Source organism: Triticum aestivum, chromosome 1B (assembly GCF_018294505.1).
Source record: "Triticum aestivum cultivar Chinese Spring chromosome 1B, IWGSC CS RefSeq v2.1, whole genome shotgun sequence".
NCBI lineage: Eukaryota > Viridiplantae > Streptophyta > Magnoliopsida > Poales > Poaceae > Triticum > Triticum aestivum.
The window spans coordinates 661,549,134-661,565,500 of NC_057795.1; the positions used below are offsets into that span (position 1 = coordinate 661,549,134).

The following is a 16,367-nucleotide window of genomic DNA, read 5'->3' on the forward strand; positions in this document are numbered from 1 at the left end:
TATCATGAACTTAGTCTAAAGCCTTTGCAAATATGTCTTGTAGATCAAATGGCCAACGCTCATGTCAACATGAACTTCAACGCGTTCCTAGAGAAAACCAAGCTGAAAGATGATGGCAGCAACTATACGGACTGGGTCCGGAACCTGAGGATCATCCTCATAGCTGCCAGGAAACAATATGTCCTAGAAGGACCACTAGGTGACGCTCCCGTCCCAGAGAACCAAGACATTATGAATGCTTGGCAGTCTCGTGCTGATGATTACTCCCTCGTTCAGTGCGGCATGCTTTACAGCTTAGAACCGGGGCTCCAAAAGCGTTTTGAGCATCACGGAGCATATGAGATGTTCGAAGAGCTGAAACTAGTTTTTCAAGCTCACGCCCGGGTCGAGAGATATGACATCTCCGACAAGTTCTATAGTTGTAAGATGGAGGAAAATAGTTCTATCAGTGAGCACATACTCAAGATGTCTGGGTTACACAACCATATGACCCAGCTGAATATTAACCTCCCTGATGAGGCAGTCATTGACAGAATCCTTCAGTCGCTCCCACCAAGCTACAAGAGCTTTGTGATGAACTACAATATGCAGGGGATGGTAAAGATCATTCCTGAAGTATTTTCTATGCTGAAGTCAGCAGAGGTTGAAATCAAGAAAGAACATCAAGTGTTGATGGTCAATAAGACCACTAAGTTCAAGAAGGGCAAGGGTAAAAAGAACTTCAAGAAGGACGGCAAAGAGGTTGCCGCGCCCGGTAAGCCAGTTGCCTGAGACTGAGTGCTTTTATTGCAAGGGGAAGGGTCACTGGAAGCGGAACTGCCCCAAATACTTAGCGGATAAGAAGGCCGGCAACACCAAAGGTATATTTGATATACATGTAATTGATGTGTACCTTACCAGTACTCGTAGTAACTCCTGGGTATTTGATACCAGCGCCGTTGCTCATATTTATAACTCACAGCAGGAGCTGCGGAATAAACGGAGACTGGCAAAGGACGAGGTAACGATGCGCGTCGGCAATGGTTCCAGAGTCGATGTGATCGTCGTCGGCAGGCTGCCTCTACATTTACCTACGGGATTAGTTTTGAACCTTAATAATTGTTATTTAGTTCCAAGTTTGAGCATGAACATTGTATCTGGATCTCGTTTAATACGAGATGGCTACTCATTTAAGTCCGAGAATAATGGTTGTTCGATTTATATGAGAGATATGTTTTATGGTCATGCTCCGATGGTCAATGGTTTATTCTTAATGAATCTCGAGCGTAATATTACACATGTTCATAGTGTAGATGCCAAAAGATGTAAAGTTGATAACGATAGTCCCACATACTTGTGGCACTGCCGCCTTGGTCACATTGGTGTGAAGCGCATGAAGAAGCTCCATGCTGATGGACTTTTAGAGTCTCTTGATTATGAATCATTTGACACATGCGAACCATGCCTCATGGGAAAAATGACCAAGACTCCGTTCTCCGGAACAATGGAGCGAGCAACCAACTTGTTGGAAATCATACATACCGATGTGTGCGGTCCAATGAGCGTTGAGGCTCGCGGAGGATATCGTTATGTTCTCACTCTCACTGATGACTTAAATAGATATGGGTATGTCTACTTAATGAAACACAAGTCTGAGACATTTGAAATGTTCAAGGAATTTCAGAATGAGGTGGAGAATCAACGTGACCGAAAGATAAAGTTCCTACGATCAGATCGTGGAGGAGAATATTTAAGTCACGAATTTGTCACATACTTAAGGAAATGTGGAATCGTTTCACAACTCACGCCGCCTGGAACACCTCAGCGAAACGGTGTGTCTGAACGTCGTAATCGCACTCTATTGGATATGGTGCGATCTATGATGTCTCTTACCGATTTACCGCTATCATTTTGGGGATACGCTCTAGAGACAGCTACATTCACTTTAAATAGGGCACCGTCTAAATCCGTTGAGACGACACCATAGGAATTATGGTTTGGGAAGAAACCTAAGCTGTCGTTTCTAAAAGTTTGGGGATGCGATGCTTATGTCAAGAAACTTCAACCTGAAAAGCTCGAACCCAAGTCGGAAAAATGCGTCTTCATAGGATACCCTAAGGAAACTGTAGGGTATACCTTCTACTTAAGATCCGAGGGCAAGATCTTTGTTGCCAAGAACGGATGCTTTCTGGAAAAAGAGTTTCTCTCGAAAGAAGTAAGTGGGAGGAAAGTAGAACTCGATGAAGTACTACCTCTCGAACGGGAAAGTGGTGCAGCACAGGAAAATGTTCCTGTGATGCCCACACCAACTGAAGAGGAAACCAATGATGATGATCAAGGTACTTCGGATCAAGTTGCTACTGAACTTCGTAGGTCCACAAGGACACGTTCCGCACCAGAGTGGTACGGCAACCCTGTCCTGGAAATCATGTTGTTAGACAACGGTGAACCTTCAAACTATGAAGAAGCGATGGCGGGCCCAGATTCCAACAAATGGCTAGAAGCCATGAAATCCGAGATAGAATCCATGTATGAAAACAAAGTATGGACTTTGACAGACTTGCCCGATGATCGGCGAGCGATAGAAAACAAATGGATCTTTAAGAAGAAGACGGACGCGGATGGTAATGTCACCATCTATAAAGCTCGACTTGTCGCTAAGGGTTATCGACAAGTTCAAGGGATTGACTACGACGAGACATTCTCTCCCGTAGCGAAGCTTAAGTCCGTCCGAATCATGTTAGCAATTGCCGCATACTATGATTATGCGATATGGCAGATGGACGTCAAAACGGCATTCCTTAACGGGCATCTTAAGGAAGAGCTGTATATGATGCAGCCGGAAGGTTTTGTCGATCCTAAGAACGCTCACAAAGTATGCAAGCTCCAGCGATCCATTTATGGGCTGGTGCAAGCATCTCGGAGTTGGAATATTCGCTTTGATGAGATGATCAAAGCGTTTGGGTTTATGCAGACTTATGGAGAAGCCTGCGTTTACAAGAAAGTGAGTGGGAGCTCTGTAGCATTTCTCATATTATATGTGGATGACATACTCTTGATGGGAAATAATATAGAATTTCTGGACAGCATTAAGGCCTACTTGAACAAATGTTTTTCAATGAAGGACCTTGGAGAAGCTGCTTATATATTAGGCATCAAGATCTATAGAGATAGATCGAGACGCCTCATAGGTCTTTCACAAAGCACATACCTTGATAAGATTTTGAAAAGGTTCAAAATGGATGAGTCCAAGAAAGGGTTCTTGCCTATGTTACAAGGTGTGAGATTGAGCTCAGCTCAGTCACCGACCACGGCAAAAGATAAAGAAGAGATGAGTGTCATCCCCTATGCTTCAGCCATAGGATCTATTATGTATGCCATGCTGTGTACCAGACCTGATGTAAACCTTGCGGTAAGTTTGGTAGCAAGGTACCAGAGTAATCCCGGCAAGGAACACTGGACAGCGGTCAAGAATATCCTGAAGTACCTGAAAAGGACAAAGGACATGTTTCTCGTTTATGGAGGTGACGAAGAGCTCGTCGTAAAGGGTTACGTCGACGCTAGCTTCGACACAGATCTGGATGACTCTAAGTCACAAACCGGATACGTGTATATGTTGAATGGTGGAGCAGTAAGCTGGTGCAGCTGCAAGTAGAGCGTCGTGGCAGGATCTACATGTGAAGCGGAGTACATGGCAGCCTCGGAGGCAGCGCATGAAGCTATTTGGGTGAAGGAGTTCATCACCGACCTAGGAGTCATACCCAATGCGTCGGGGCCAATCAAACTCTTCTGTGACAACACTGGAGCTATTGCCCTTGCCAAGGAGCCCAGGTTTCACAAGAAGACCAGGCACATCAAGCGTCGTTTCAACTCCATCCGTGAAAATGTTCAAGATGGAGACATAGAAATTTGCAAAGTACATACGGATCTGAATGTCGCAGATCCGTTAACTAAACCTCTCTCGCGAGCAAAACATGATCAACACCAGAACTCTATGGGTGTTTGATTCATCACAATGTAACTAGATTAGTGACTCTAGTGCAAGTGGGACACTGTTGGAAATATGCCCTAGAGGCAATAATAAAAGTGTTATTATTATATTTCTTTGTTCATGATAATAGTCTTTTATTCATGCTATAACTGTATTATCCGGAAATTGTAATACACGTGTGAATACATAGACCACAATATGTCCCTAGTAAGCCTCTAGTTGACTAGCTCGTTGTGATCAACAGATAGTCATGGTTTCCTGGCTATGGACATTGGATGTCATTGATAACGGGATCACATCATTAGGAGAATGATGTGATGGACAAGACCCAATCCTAAGCATAGCACAAAGGTCGGTTAGTTCGTTTGCTAGAGCTTTTCCAATGTCAAGTATCTCTTCCTTCGACCATGAGATCGTGTAACTCCTGGATACCGTAGGAATGCTTTGGGTGTATCAAACGTCACAACATAACTGGGTGACTATAAAGGTGCACTACAGGTATCTCCGAAAGTGTCTATTGGGTTGACATGGATCGAGACTGGGATTTGTCACTCCGTATGACGGAGAGGTATCTCTGGGGCCCACTCGATAATGCATCATCATAATGAGCTCAAGGTGACCAAGGTGTTGGCCACGGGATCATGCATTACGGTACGAGTAAAGTTACTTGCCAGTAACGAGACTGAACAAGGTATTGGGATACCGACGATCGAGTCTCGGGCAAGTAACGTACCGATTGACAAAGGGAATTGTATACGGGGTTTGATCGAATCCTCGACATCGTGGTTCATCCGATTACTTCATCGAGGAGCATGTGGGAGCCAACATGGGTATCCAGATCCCGCTGTTGGTTATTGACCGGGGAGTCTCGGTCATGTCTGCATGTCTCCCGAACCCGTAGGGTCTACACACTTAAGGTTCGGTGACGCTAGGGTTATCAGGAAGACAAGTATGTGATTACCGAATGTTGTTCGGAGTCCTGGATGAGATCCCGGACGTCACGAGGAGTTCCGGAATGGTCCGGAGGTAAAGTTTTATATATGGGAAGTTGTTAAACGGGCAACGGAAAGTTTCGGGGTCATACCGGTATTGTACCGGGACCACCGGAAAGGTTCCAGGGGTCCACCGGGAGGGACCACCCCTCCCGGGGGGCCACTTGGGCTGCGTAGGGATAGCAGCCAGCCCCTAGTGGGCTTGGTGTGCCCCCCCCCCTTGGGCCCATGCGCCTAGGGTTGGGGGGGAAACCCTAAAGGGGGCGCACCCCCCTTGCTTGGGGGGCAAGCCCCCCACCCCTTGGCCGCCGCCCCCCCTAGGGTTTCCCCTAGAGGGCCGGCCCCCCTTGCCCCTTCCCCTATATATAGAGGGGTGAGGGGAGGGCTGCAACACACCACAACTCAAGGCGCAGCCCCTCCCCTCCCCAACACCTCTCCTCCTTCGTACGTGCTTGGCGAAGCTCTGTCGGAATACTGCTGCACCAACTACACCATGCCGTCGTGTTGTCGTTGGAGCTGCCTTCCTCAACCTCTCCTTCCTCCTTGCTGGATCAAGACGGAGGAGACGTCTCCCGTCCCGTACGTGTGTTGAACGCGGAGGTGCTGTCCGTTCAGCACTTGGACATCGGTGATCCGAATCACGTTCGAGTACGACTCCATCATCACCATCCCCTTGACAAGCTTCCGCTCGTGATCTACAAGTGGTATGTAGATGCAAACTCTCTCCCTTGACTCGTTGCTTGGATGAACTCATAGATGGATCTTGGTGAAACCGTAGGAAAAATTTTAATTTTCTGCAACGTTCCCCAACACGGGGCGGCGACGTCGGGGCGGCAGGGCGGGGCGGGCGCGGCGACGGCGTCGGGGCGGGGCGGGCGGGGCGGCGACGGCGAGGTGGCGGCAGGCGACGACGCGCGGCGTCGGGAGAGGAGGAGGAGAGATCGAAGTGGGGATGCGGTTCTAAAATTTTCCTTGTATAGCAAAGGCTTTGGTCCCGGTTCGTGGCACAAACCGGGACCAATTCCCCCTTTAGTCCCGGTTGATGGCACCAACCGGGACCAAAGGCCTCTTTTCAGCAGCCCAAAGGGCGGGAAATAAAGACCTTTGGTCCCGGTTATTGTCACCACCCGGGACTAAATAGGGGCATTGGTCCTGGTTGGTGCCACCAACCGGGACTAAAGAGGGGCATTGGTCCCGGTTGGAGCCACCAACCGGTACCAATGGACCCGTCTAATTACTTTTTTATTTTCTAAAGCTGTTTTTAGTTGATTCTTTCTGCAGCTGTTTTTTTAGTCCCACCTCGCCAAGCGAGAGACACTGCCAGCTGTTTATAAACCCTGAGTGCAGAGACGATGAAGAAGAGGCTCAATGCTCACATGCACGTTGGTTCGCTTCAAGCCTTGAGGAATAGGGTAGACTGCACGGAGCTATGTGCAGTGCAGTTTACACTATTCCGAAAGGCTTGAAACGAATTAACTAGCATTGCGCCTCTTTTTTAATTTTAATGACTTATTACCACACAGAAATAAATAGAAAAAAATAAATATAGCAGAAAAGAAAAAAACTATATAAAAAACTACTCAGAAATAAATAGAAGAAAAAATAGTTGTGATTAACTTTATTAAAAAATGAGCATAGATGCTTATTTTTAATGACTTATTACGACACAGAAATAAATAGAAAAAAAATAAATATAGCAGAAAAGAAAAAAAACTATATAAAAAACTACTCAGAAATAAATAGAAGAAAAAATAGTTGTGATTAACTTTACTAAAAAAAATGAGCATAGATGCTTATTTTTAATGACTTATTACCACACATAAATAAATAAAAAAATATAGCAGAAAAGAAAAAAAAACTATATAAGAAACTACTCAGAAATAAATAGAAGAAAAAATAGTTGTGATTAACTTTACTAAAAAAATGAGCATAGATGCTTATTTTTAATGACTCATTACCACACAGAAATAAATAGAAAAAAAATAAATATAGCAGAAAATAAAAAATATATATAAAAAAACTACTCAGAAATAAATAGAAGAAAAAATAGTTGTGATTAACTTTACTAAAATCTTTTTTATTTTTAATGACTTATTAAAACTCAGAAATAAATAGAAAAAAATAAATATAGCAGAAAAGAAAAAAACTATATAAAAAACTACTCAGAAATAAATAGAAGAAAAAATAGTTGTGATTAACTTTACTAAAAAAATGAGCATAGATGCTTATTTTTAATGACTTATTACCACAGAGAAATAAATAGAAAAAAATAAATATAGCAGAAAAGAAAAAAAAACTATATAAAAAACTACTCAAAAATAAATAGAAGAAAAAATAGTTGTGATTAACTTTACTAAAAAATGAGCATAGATGCTTATTTTTAATGACTTATTACCACACAGAAATAAATAGAAAAAAATAAATATAGCAGAAAAGAAAAAAAACTATATAAAAAACTACTCAGAAATAAATAGAAGAAAAAATAGTTGTGATTAACTTTACTAAAATATTTTTTATTTTTAATGACTTATTACAACTCAGAAATAAATAGAAAAAATAAATATAATAGAAAAAATATATAAAAACTACTCAGAAATAAATAGAAGAAAAAATAGTTGTGATTAACTTTACTAAAAAATGAGCATAGATGCGCTTATAGAGAAAATTTAACCTAAATTCATAATAAATTTCTACTAACTTCAGAGAAATTCAGTATGAATTTAGGTCAAATTTCCTGTATAAGGGCATCTATTTTCATTTTGAGAGGAGGTCAACAAGGCAGAGAGGGAGGGGCTTATAAACCGGTGTGAGCCCCCTTTGGTTGGCGAGGTGAGACTAAACTCTGGCCGCAATGAGGACCAACCCTTTAGTCCCGGTTGGTGGTATGAACCGGGACCAATGGGCGGCCTTTGGTCCCGGTTCATGCCTCCAACCGGGACCAATAGTGGTGGGCCAGGAGCGAGGATCATTGGTCCCGGTTCGTCCCACCAACCGGGACCAAAAGGTCCAGACGAACCGGGACCAATGGCCCACGTGGCCCAGCCGGCCCCCGGGGCTCACGAACCGGGTCCAATGCCCCCATTGGTCCCGGTTCTGGATTGGACCGGGACTAATGGGCTGACCCGGCCTGGACCATAGCCCCTTTTTCTACTAGTGGTAATTGGACAACCGGATCTTATAAGAGGCCAATAGTATACCCTCTATTCCTGCAAAATAAAATAAATATTAGAATCTTGTAAACATGGGAAGTAGAGGATTCAGGCATTAAGAAACGTTTTCACCTCCACCTAGGATCGACTCCCACAAAGGTAGGGTTTCACCGCCTCCTGCCGCTGCCGTCATCGATCTATTTGAGGCACGATGGATCCAAGCACTTGCCGGTGAGAGGGCTCCCTTTAGATGGAATAAGATTCTCCCTGTCTAGCCCCATCCCGGCGATGTGTCTCGGATCATCGGAGTGCGCGTGGAGGTGTGTATTTGGCGGATCTCGCGGGATTCGGTGTTTGTCTTGGATGGATCCACCTAGAATCGGTCTTCGGTAGTCTGCGTTCATGTGTCCATGGATTTGATCCTTCTGATCAGCGCTCCTCTTCATCTGCGACGGGTGCTCTTTTGGTCCTTTGGGGCCTTAGCATGATGACTTTTTGACTATCTACTACAACAAGGTTTGCCCGACTCGTGTGATGGAGGGGTGATAACGGCTATGAAATTCGGTGGTGAACTATCATGGCGTGAACTTAAGTTTTTTTTGAACACAGTACAGACGCAAGCGCTCATATACACGCACATACACTCACCCCTATGAACGCACACACGCACACCTTACCCCTATGAGCACCTCCAAAAGACTGAATGTGCATCGCCGGAAATCCTGAAATAAATCCAGGAATATATGCGAGCACCAGGACTTGAACCCTGGTGGGCTGGGGATACCATAGTCCTTCTAACCATCCAACCACAGGTTGGTTCACACGTGAACTTAAGTTTTAAAATATGCAGTATCGTTTAGAGGATCTATTCGGCCGTGTCGTGCGTGGTACCGCCTATTTGTTTTAGGGACGTGACTTGCCTGCTCCCCCGTGTGTGCCCATTTGTGCTCCCGCGTATGTGGCTTGATTTGATTGGAACAAAATAAGGCCCGGACCCACCCCCTTAAAATCAGGGGGGAAAATGATTAGATTAGAAAAAAAAAAGAAAAAAAGATAGCCGTAGGATGAAGTGGGAGCACGGATGGGAGCATGGGGAGGGAACAGGCAAGCCGGATCCTTGTTTTAGAGGATCCCTCAAACAAATTTTAATGGTACAGATTTTTTAACGGATCTACTATAGTTTCTCTCATGGTTGCCATGGTGCCGACAGCCACCTAATCTGAAGGTGGTAGGGCCACCCGTGCGCTACTAGCAGATGGGCGTGGTGGCCTTGGGCCCAGTCGTGGCATTTTTCTCATTGTCACAATCGCAATATTGTCTTTGAGGAAACAAGGGGACATATGTAACTTTGTGAGGAGATGTGATAAATCAGGAATATGCTGCATTGCTAATATCCGGCCATGTGAGGCTTAATTTCCTTATGCTATTCAAATATGTAATAATTAGTTGAGGCCACCCTATTATGGTTCCAAGTTGTTGCCTTATAAGGGAGTTTGTTTGGTTGAATTTAGCTTATACCGATAATTTTAAGGTTCCTCGGTCTCAATTTACGGTTGAAATCTAAAAAGATAGTAAGTGAAACTCTAGCAGAGTCGTCAAAAGTACAACCTCCGTAATTATTGTGGAGTGCATTTCAAAAAATCAGAGAGTCTATATTTGTTGTATCTATAATCAAGGGACCCACTCGACAATAAGACATTCCTTTTTCCCTAACCTCCCTGGCATCCCAAGTGAGGGAGGTGGGAGGGCAACTGAAGTTTCCTACAGGCCACACGGAACTAGACGTAACTGTTATATGGAATGCACTCCAAAAGGCAGCCTCGAGATGCCATAAATGAAGACCGGGAGGCCAAATAGTGAGGACGCTCCATAAATTATGGCGATCCCTGACAAGATGGCAACTCTGTTAGAGTGCTTTTTAAGAACAAAATTGACATAAGAGCGATTATTATGGCAATCAGGCAGATATGGTAACTCTGCTAGAGTTGCTCTAACACCATCGTAGTGCGCGACCGCAATACTGAAAATATTCTTCCTGAAAGTATAAGCATTCAACACTATTGAACAAGCACATGCCCAAAGTAAGCACTTTGGTAAGGAGTATGGTGATCAGAGATTTGGATTTCGTCCGGAATTTTCAATTTTCGTCCGAAATCCGCTCATTTCGTCCAGGCCCGGTATAAATATAAGCCGGCTGAATATTTCGGCCCATATTGAATTTCTGGCCCAGCCCATGATACATCGTAGGTTGCAGATGTGCCCCGATGGTATAAAAGTCGCTACTGAAGCCCCGCAACCCTAATTCTAACCTCGCGTCCTCCACATCTCTCCACAGAGTGGCGGCGGCTGCGCCGACGCAAGCCGATGGAGGCTTGTCAGCGTCTTCTCCTTCCATTCTTCTCCACCGGCCGACTGTCCACATCCTTCTCCTCGTGCAGTCGTGCTCCTACTTCGCACCACTTCTTCTATGGCAGCGCTAGAGAACCAGATACTACGTGCTTGTGAGGGCCAGCCTTTTCTACTGCTTTTCGGATTGTTGATTCTGAAATCCATTGATTCTGCTTTGGTTTTCCTCCAGTTGAATGTAACTCTGCTGTACGTTTTGGTTCTGATTGGTTCAAACCTTTTTGAGGAATTTTCTGTCATTTTCTTCCAAATTTCAAATTTTAGTTTGAGATTTTCGTCCGAATTTTTTCCGAAATACCGAAATTCGCCCATTTCGTTCTGGCCCGGTAAAAAACCAAAAACGAAATCCAAAATCTTGATGGTGATTTGGATCCAGGGCTCCGCGGAGGCTGGTGTTTCTGAAAATATAATAAGAACCATAGTTGAAAATAGAATAAGGTTTTTTACCAGCAAAAGAAAAGAAGAAAATATTTTGGAGACCTCATACAAATACATCCAGAACAACAACAAAACTTTGTAGCCCATCGGGCCATAGGCCCATCTGTGAAGGCACGATCAATTTTGATTCCGTTTCCGGTTTTGGCTCACGATCAGTTCTAAAATATCTAGGTCGACGACCGCGGAACAACATCGACCAGCCGCAGCCGCAGCCGCAGCCGCTGGCTGCTCCGCCGCCGTATCAATCCTTCCCCGGCTTCGGCGCGGGCCTCTGCACCTGCGCTGCCAGTTCGATCGACGACGACCGCGTCCGCTCTACATGTACTCTGCCAAATAGCACAAGCGCAGGTAAGTGTACATGCCTGGCCTCATCGATCAGAACAGAACTCGTAGTTGGATATTGCAAAGAGGACAAAAATTTGCACTTGCTGCCTGAATGGTTACTTGGTTAGCATACCCATACCATACATCGATCACCAGTAAATCAAAAAGACAGGCACCGAAAGCTAAGCGCTTTGATTTTGGCCTGAATTTCCCATGATCTTTAAAAAATAGATTTGCCTCCTATATTCCATGTAATATGCACACCATTATGGGGCTGCTCTTTATCTTCTTTAAGCACTTCTATTTTATCTTTTTTGTCCAGGCAAGACGTGGACTTTTTATTTTATTTACCTTCTATGACCGTGGTAATGTTATACTGATGTGTGTCATGTACTCATATCAGTCGGTACCATTTTAATTTCTTTATATGTTGCACAAGTGGATGAACTACCTACATAATCATATATAATGTAACTCATGAACACCAGGGAAAGTGACCTAATTTCTTGTTTTCTCATGCATAGTCATGGATGTTTTTTTCAAGTGTTCCAATAAATACTTTCAGTCCGTCCCCGTTTCGCATTCATCTGCATTCGTAACCGGCACTATTTATATTTGTGTCAGTACTGGAATTCCTAATTCTATTTCTTCTTTGGATAAATGATTAGCCCATTCTGACAAATTCTGCTCCATTTTCAACCCTAGCTAGTAGCCACCCTCGTTTGTTAATAGGAAATCACATTGTTTTCCAACACGCACAGTTCAACTATATACAAGCGGAGGTAGATTGTTAGGACCTCATGGGACGGGATACATTTTGTTTAGTACAACTGCATGTTTTGAACCAATGTATAAACTGCATCTCAGTTTTGCTAGCAGTCGCTTCGTTCTAAATAAAATGGATCATTTACCATAGAACTTATTACTTGACATGTTCAATTTTTTTTATGTTGATCTTGTCAATTTTTGCTTCCAGGAATCTGCCACAAAATATGGAGTCGAAGAGGGTGAACATTGTTGATTGTCTAACTGATGATATATTGGTGGAAATCCTCTCTCGAGTGCCACCCAAGTCTTTTTGCCGCTTCAAATGTGTGTGCAAGGCTTGGCTTGCCTTCTCCTCTGATCCTCTCTACCGTCGGAAGCTGCCAAAAACTTCCACTGGTCTTCTCTACAAACCTCAATACGGGTCTGCTATTCAGCTTGTTGGCATGTCCCCAAATGATGAGGAAATTGATGGAGCTTTTACATTCATCCCTCAGTACGAGCAATTAGAACTTGTGGACTATTGCAATGGCCTGGTACTTTGCCGGTACAAGAGCAGATATACTTCTGCAGAAACTTGCCGCTTCATTGTTTGCAACCCAGCAACACGAGAGTGGAGGACGCTGCCTATTCTTAATACTCCATATGGCCCAAATGTCTCCCCCTATACAGCTTTTTTGGCCTTCGATCCATCATGGTCGGGAAAGTTCTATGTCTTCAACTTTCAGGAGAAGTTAAAAAACAACTTGCCACTTGTTATCTACAAACTTGAGGTGTTCTCGTCTGACCTATGTGAGTGGCTTGTCGATGATGCATGGAGTGGGAACCATAGGATAATGGTCAATAAACCACACAACTTTATAGGTGGGGTGTTTCATGTGCATAGCAACACTAGTGAGATTCTTGTGGTTAAAGGCTTGAGTTCTGGCATAATGCCATATCATTATACTATCAAGCTGCCGGGTGACTGTTGGAATGGTTGCTTCAGCCAATCAATGGGGCTTTTGCAGTGCGCATTTCCAGAGGAGGGCGGCAGTACAATTGCAGTTTTCACTCTTGATGATTATCGTCCTTGCAAGTGGTCTCTAAAGCATCGTTTTTGTATGGGAGATGCATTTGGAAGGGACAACTTCCTTCCCAACCGAGATTATCTGTCCTGGTTGTGTTTTTATCGGATTGTTGCTCTTGACTTGGAAAGAGGGGTCCTCTTCCTCGTTGACAAGGAGTCAAATAAGCTTTTCTCATACAAAACTAGCACAGGGCAACTTAGTGAGATTAAAGATGGTCGCCTCGGTTGGACCTGGGAATGCTTTTATTACGTGGCATGCTACTCAAAGCTCCCAGTGCTGAGCCGTTTATGTGATGTAATTGAGTAGTAGCATGTCTTTGTGCATCTTCTTTTTCCTAACATTGCAGTGGATGCATGCCCCTGTTTCTCCTTTGTACGCACGAAAACTGGCTAATGATATTTAATTGTGGCACCTATTTCCAATTTTGCGCATGTCTGAATTTGTTTTCCACCGTTCAGAATTAGCACCATCATATGGAAATATAATTGGAAGAATGGCACATTAGTCATCACAGTATATATAGCGGTCTAAGCACCAAACCAATCCGTGAAACCACACTCAGTTTTGATTCCGTTTGCAAATGGGATTAACTTGCTGACGAACTCTCTCATCAAGCAAACTGGCTGCGGTTGGTATGGTTAATCACATCTCATGTTCTTGTTAGTGTTCTTTAAGAGAGAGAGAGAGAGAGAGGGGGGGGGGGGGGGGTGTTAACATTAACAACAAAAAACTTCTCTGAGTGGAACAGTGTGGAAGGTGGAAGTTCCCTGCAGCGGCAAAGTCAGCAAGTGCGTTGCAATACCAAGAGTAAGATAGATTCATTTTTTATTTAGACAACATTTCTGGCATGCCCAGAAGTTTTGTAAGTGCTGAAACAGAGCTTTATTACGGGTATCTCGCCCATTACAGTAACAGCGGCCACCACTGGCATTACAATCATAACCAAGTTTAGCTACCAAATGTGCAGCTTCATTCACATCTCGCTTACAAGAAGTTGCCTGGTTTCCTTCGCGTGCGTGATGTGTGTTTTCACGTGTGCTGCTTCTGTCGATGAGGTCGCCGTTTTCGGGGTGGGGCTCCCTTCCGTTCAACCAGGTGACTCACCTCTCTCCATGAACGTCAATACGTAAAAATACGCCCGTAAGAGCATCTCTATCAGACCCCTTGTCTTGAACGTAAAAAAAAAACCCTTATCGCGCGGACCTTTAAAAGGACCGCAGAAAACATGTTTTGAGGGCTGGCGCGGGCTGCGCCGAACAGACCCCGCAAGTCTGAGCACACAGTTTTTTCTCAATTTGATACATATGTGTCATATTACATAGAAATATGAAATCAATATAAATTAAAATCTGAATATTACAATACAACAATCATCCAAATTACAAAAAAAATATCCAAATCTAATAATTAAACTTATAATTCAATACAATAATTGTTCCGAATACAACAATGATACAAATCACACATGAATTAAATTAAGTGAATGTAAAAAAGTTTTATTGCTGCCCATGCCTTTGCCAATTGTGCTCAATGAGATTGTGCTGAAGCTGGTGGTGGGTGTTTGAGTCTTCAATTTCCCGATATGTCTGTAGGAATGCTTGTATGCGATCAGGGTCTCTAGATGGCTTGACACGGCTACCGACCTTGTCATCAAAGAACTGCAAGTTCATGTCCCTCTCATCTTGGTCATGTTGTGAAGAATCACATAACATGTCATGATGTTGTTCAGGGTTCGCTTGTCCCAAAAACGAGCAGGACCACGAACAACGGCAAAGCTAGCTTGCAAAACCCCAAAGGCTCTTTCAATATCTTTTCGGGCAGCCTCTTGTGCCTTTTGCAATTCAGCTTGCTTCCTATTTTTGGGTTTTCTGATGGTCTTGACAAATGTAGACCAGGAAGGGCAAATACCATCAGCAATATAGTAGCCCTTTGTGTACTAATGCCCATTCATCGTGTAGTTGCAAGCAGGAGCATCACCACTAGCAAGTCTAACAAACAAATGAGACCGATGCAACACATTGGTGTCAATGAGAGTACCCGACAAACCAAAGAAGCAATGCCAAATACATAAATCCTCGCATGCAACGGGCTCTCACACAATTGTTCACTACTAGGAAAAAAGCCTAGCCAGGTCAAAAAAAGGAAAAAGCCTAGTAGTAGCGCGGGTGCCCGCGCTACTACTACGGCGCTACAGCTAACTTGTAGTAGTAGCGCGCGTGCACCCGCGCTACTACTACGCCTGTTAGTAGTAGCGTGGGTGCTACCCGCCCTACTACTATTAATTTCAAAAACTAAAAAAAATCTCGATCCCGTGCGTGCAGTCAATGGCAGCAATGGTTCGATCCAGCGCCGGCAGGGGTCGCCAGAGGTGTGGAAGGGCGGCGGCAGACCAGATCCAGCGCCGACTGCTGCAGAGGGCCCGGATCCATGGCCGAGCAAGGCGGCGGCGTGGGGCTCCTCTTCACAGCCAAGGCAGTGAGCTCCTGGTCGTCCATGGCGACGACCTGCAAGGGCAAGGACATGGGAGGGTGAGTCAATCCAGAGGGAGAGAGAGAGAAAGAAAGAAAAACGAGGGAGAGAGGAAGGAGATGGAGGTAGCAGCGGGGATGGTCGCCGGTGGTGAGGTGCTCCGTCGTGATGGCATAGAGGCGAGAGGGAAGACAAGCGAGCTCCTGGACGCCAGCGACGCAGGGAGGTGAACTCGTTGGGCGGCATGGAGGAGGAGGTGTGCTTGGGCAGGAGCACCATAGGAGAGCCTATGGAGAGAGGGGGGAGAGTGAGGGAGAGTGGAGGGATTCGGCCGAGGATATGAGGACATCACCTACCTCGTACTTAGTAGTAGCGAGGGTTAAAAACCCACGCTACTACTATCAACTTAGTAGTAGCGCGGGTTTATACCCCCTCGCTACTACTATGGCATGTCCCGAGGGGCACAGTAGAGACCGCTTAGTAGTAGCGAGGGTTAAAAACCCGCGCTACTACTATCAACTTAGTAGTAGGGAGGGGTGTCGCGCTACTAGTAAGTAGCAGTAGCGAGGGGTATAAACTCACGCTCTAGTAAGCGTTTGCCTATAAGAAGGTTTTCCCTAGTAGTGGTTGCATCACGAGACTTACGACAAATACTGCTCGTGCCATGCCTTCGGGCAGTTTTTCAAAGTCCAATGCATACAATCAACGCTTTCTAGCAATGCCCGGCCAACCTTGCTTCTCATTTGTTGCCATCAACATTTTCGTGTCTTCCTCGTTGGGTGCC

At 44.6% G+C, this 16,367-nt stretch overlaps 1 long non-coding RNA gene across 1 annotated transcript; it reads left to right on the plus strand.

The window, feature by feature from the left end:
- The first annotated feature begins 10,426 nt into the window (after positions 1-10,426).
- On the plus strand, positions 10,427-13,529 carry LOC123146197 (uncharacterized). The gene is made up of 3 exons (XR_006472676.1): positions 10,427-10,612; positions 11,127-11,303; positions 12,256-13,529. It is a non-coding gene; the product is annotated as an uncharacterized lncRNA (long non-coding RNA).
- The last annotated feature ends 2,838 nt before the right edge of the window (positions 13,530-16,367 follow it).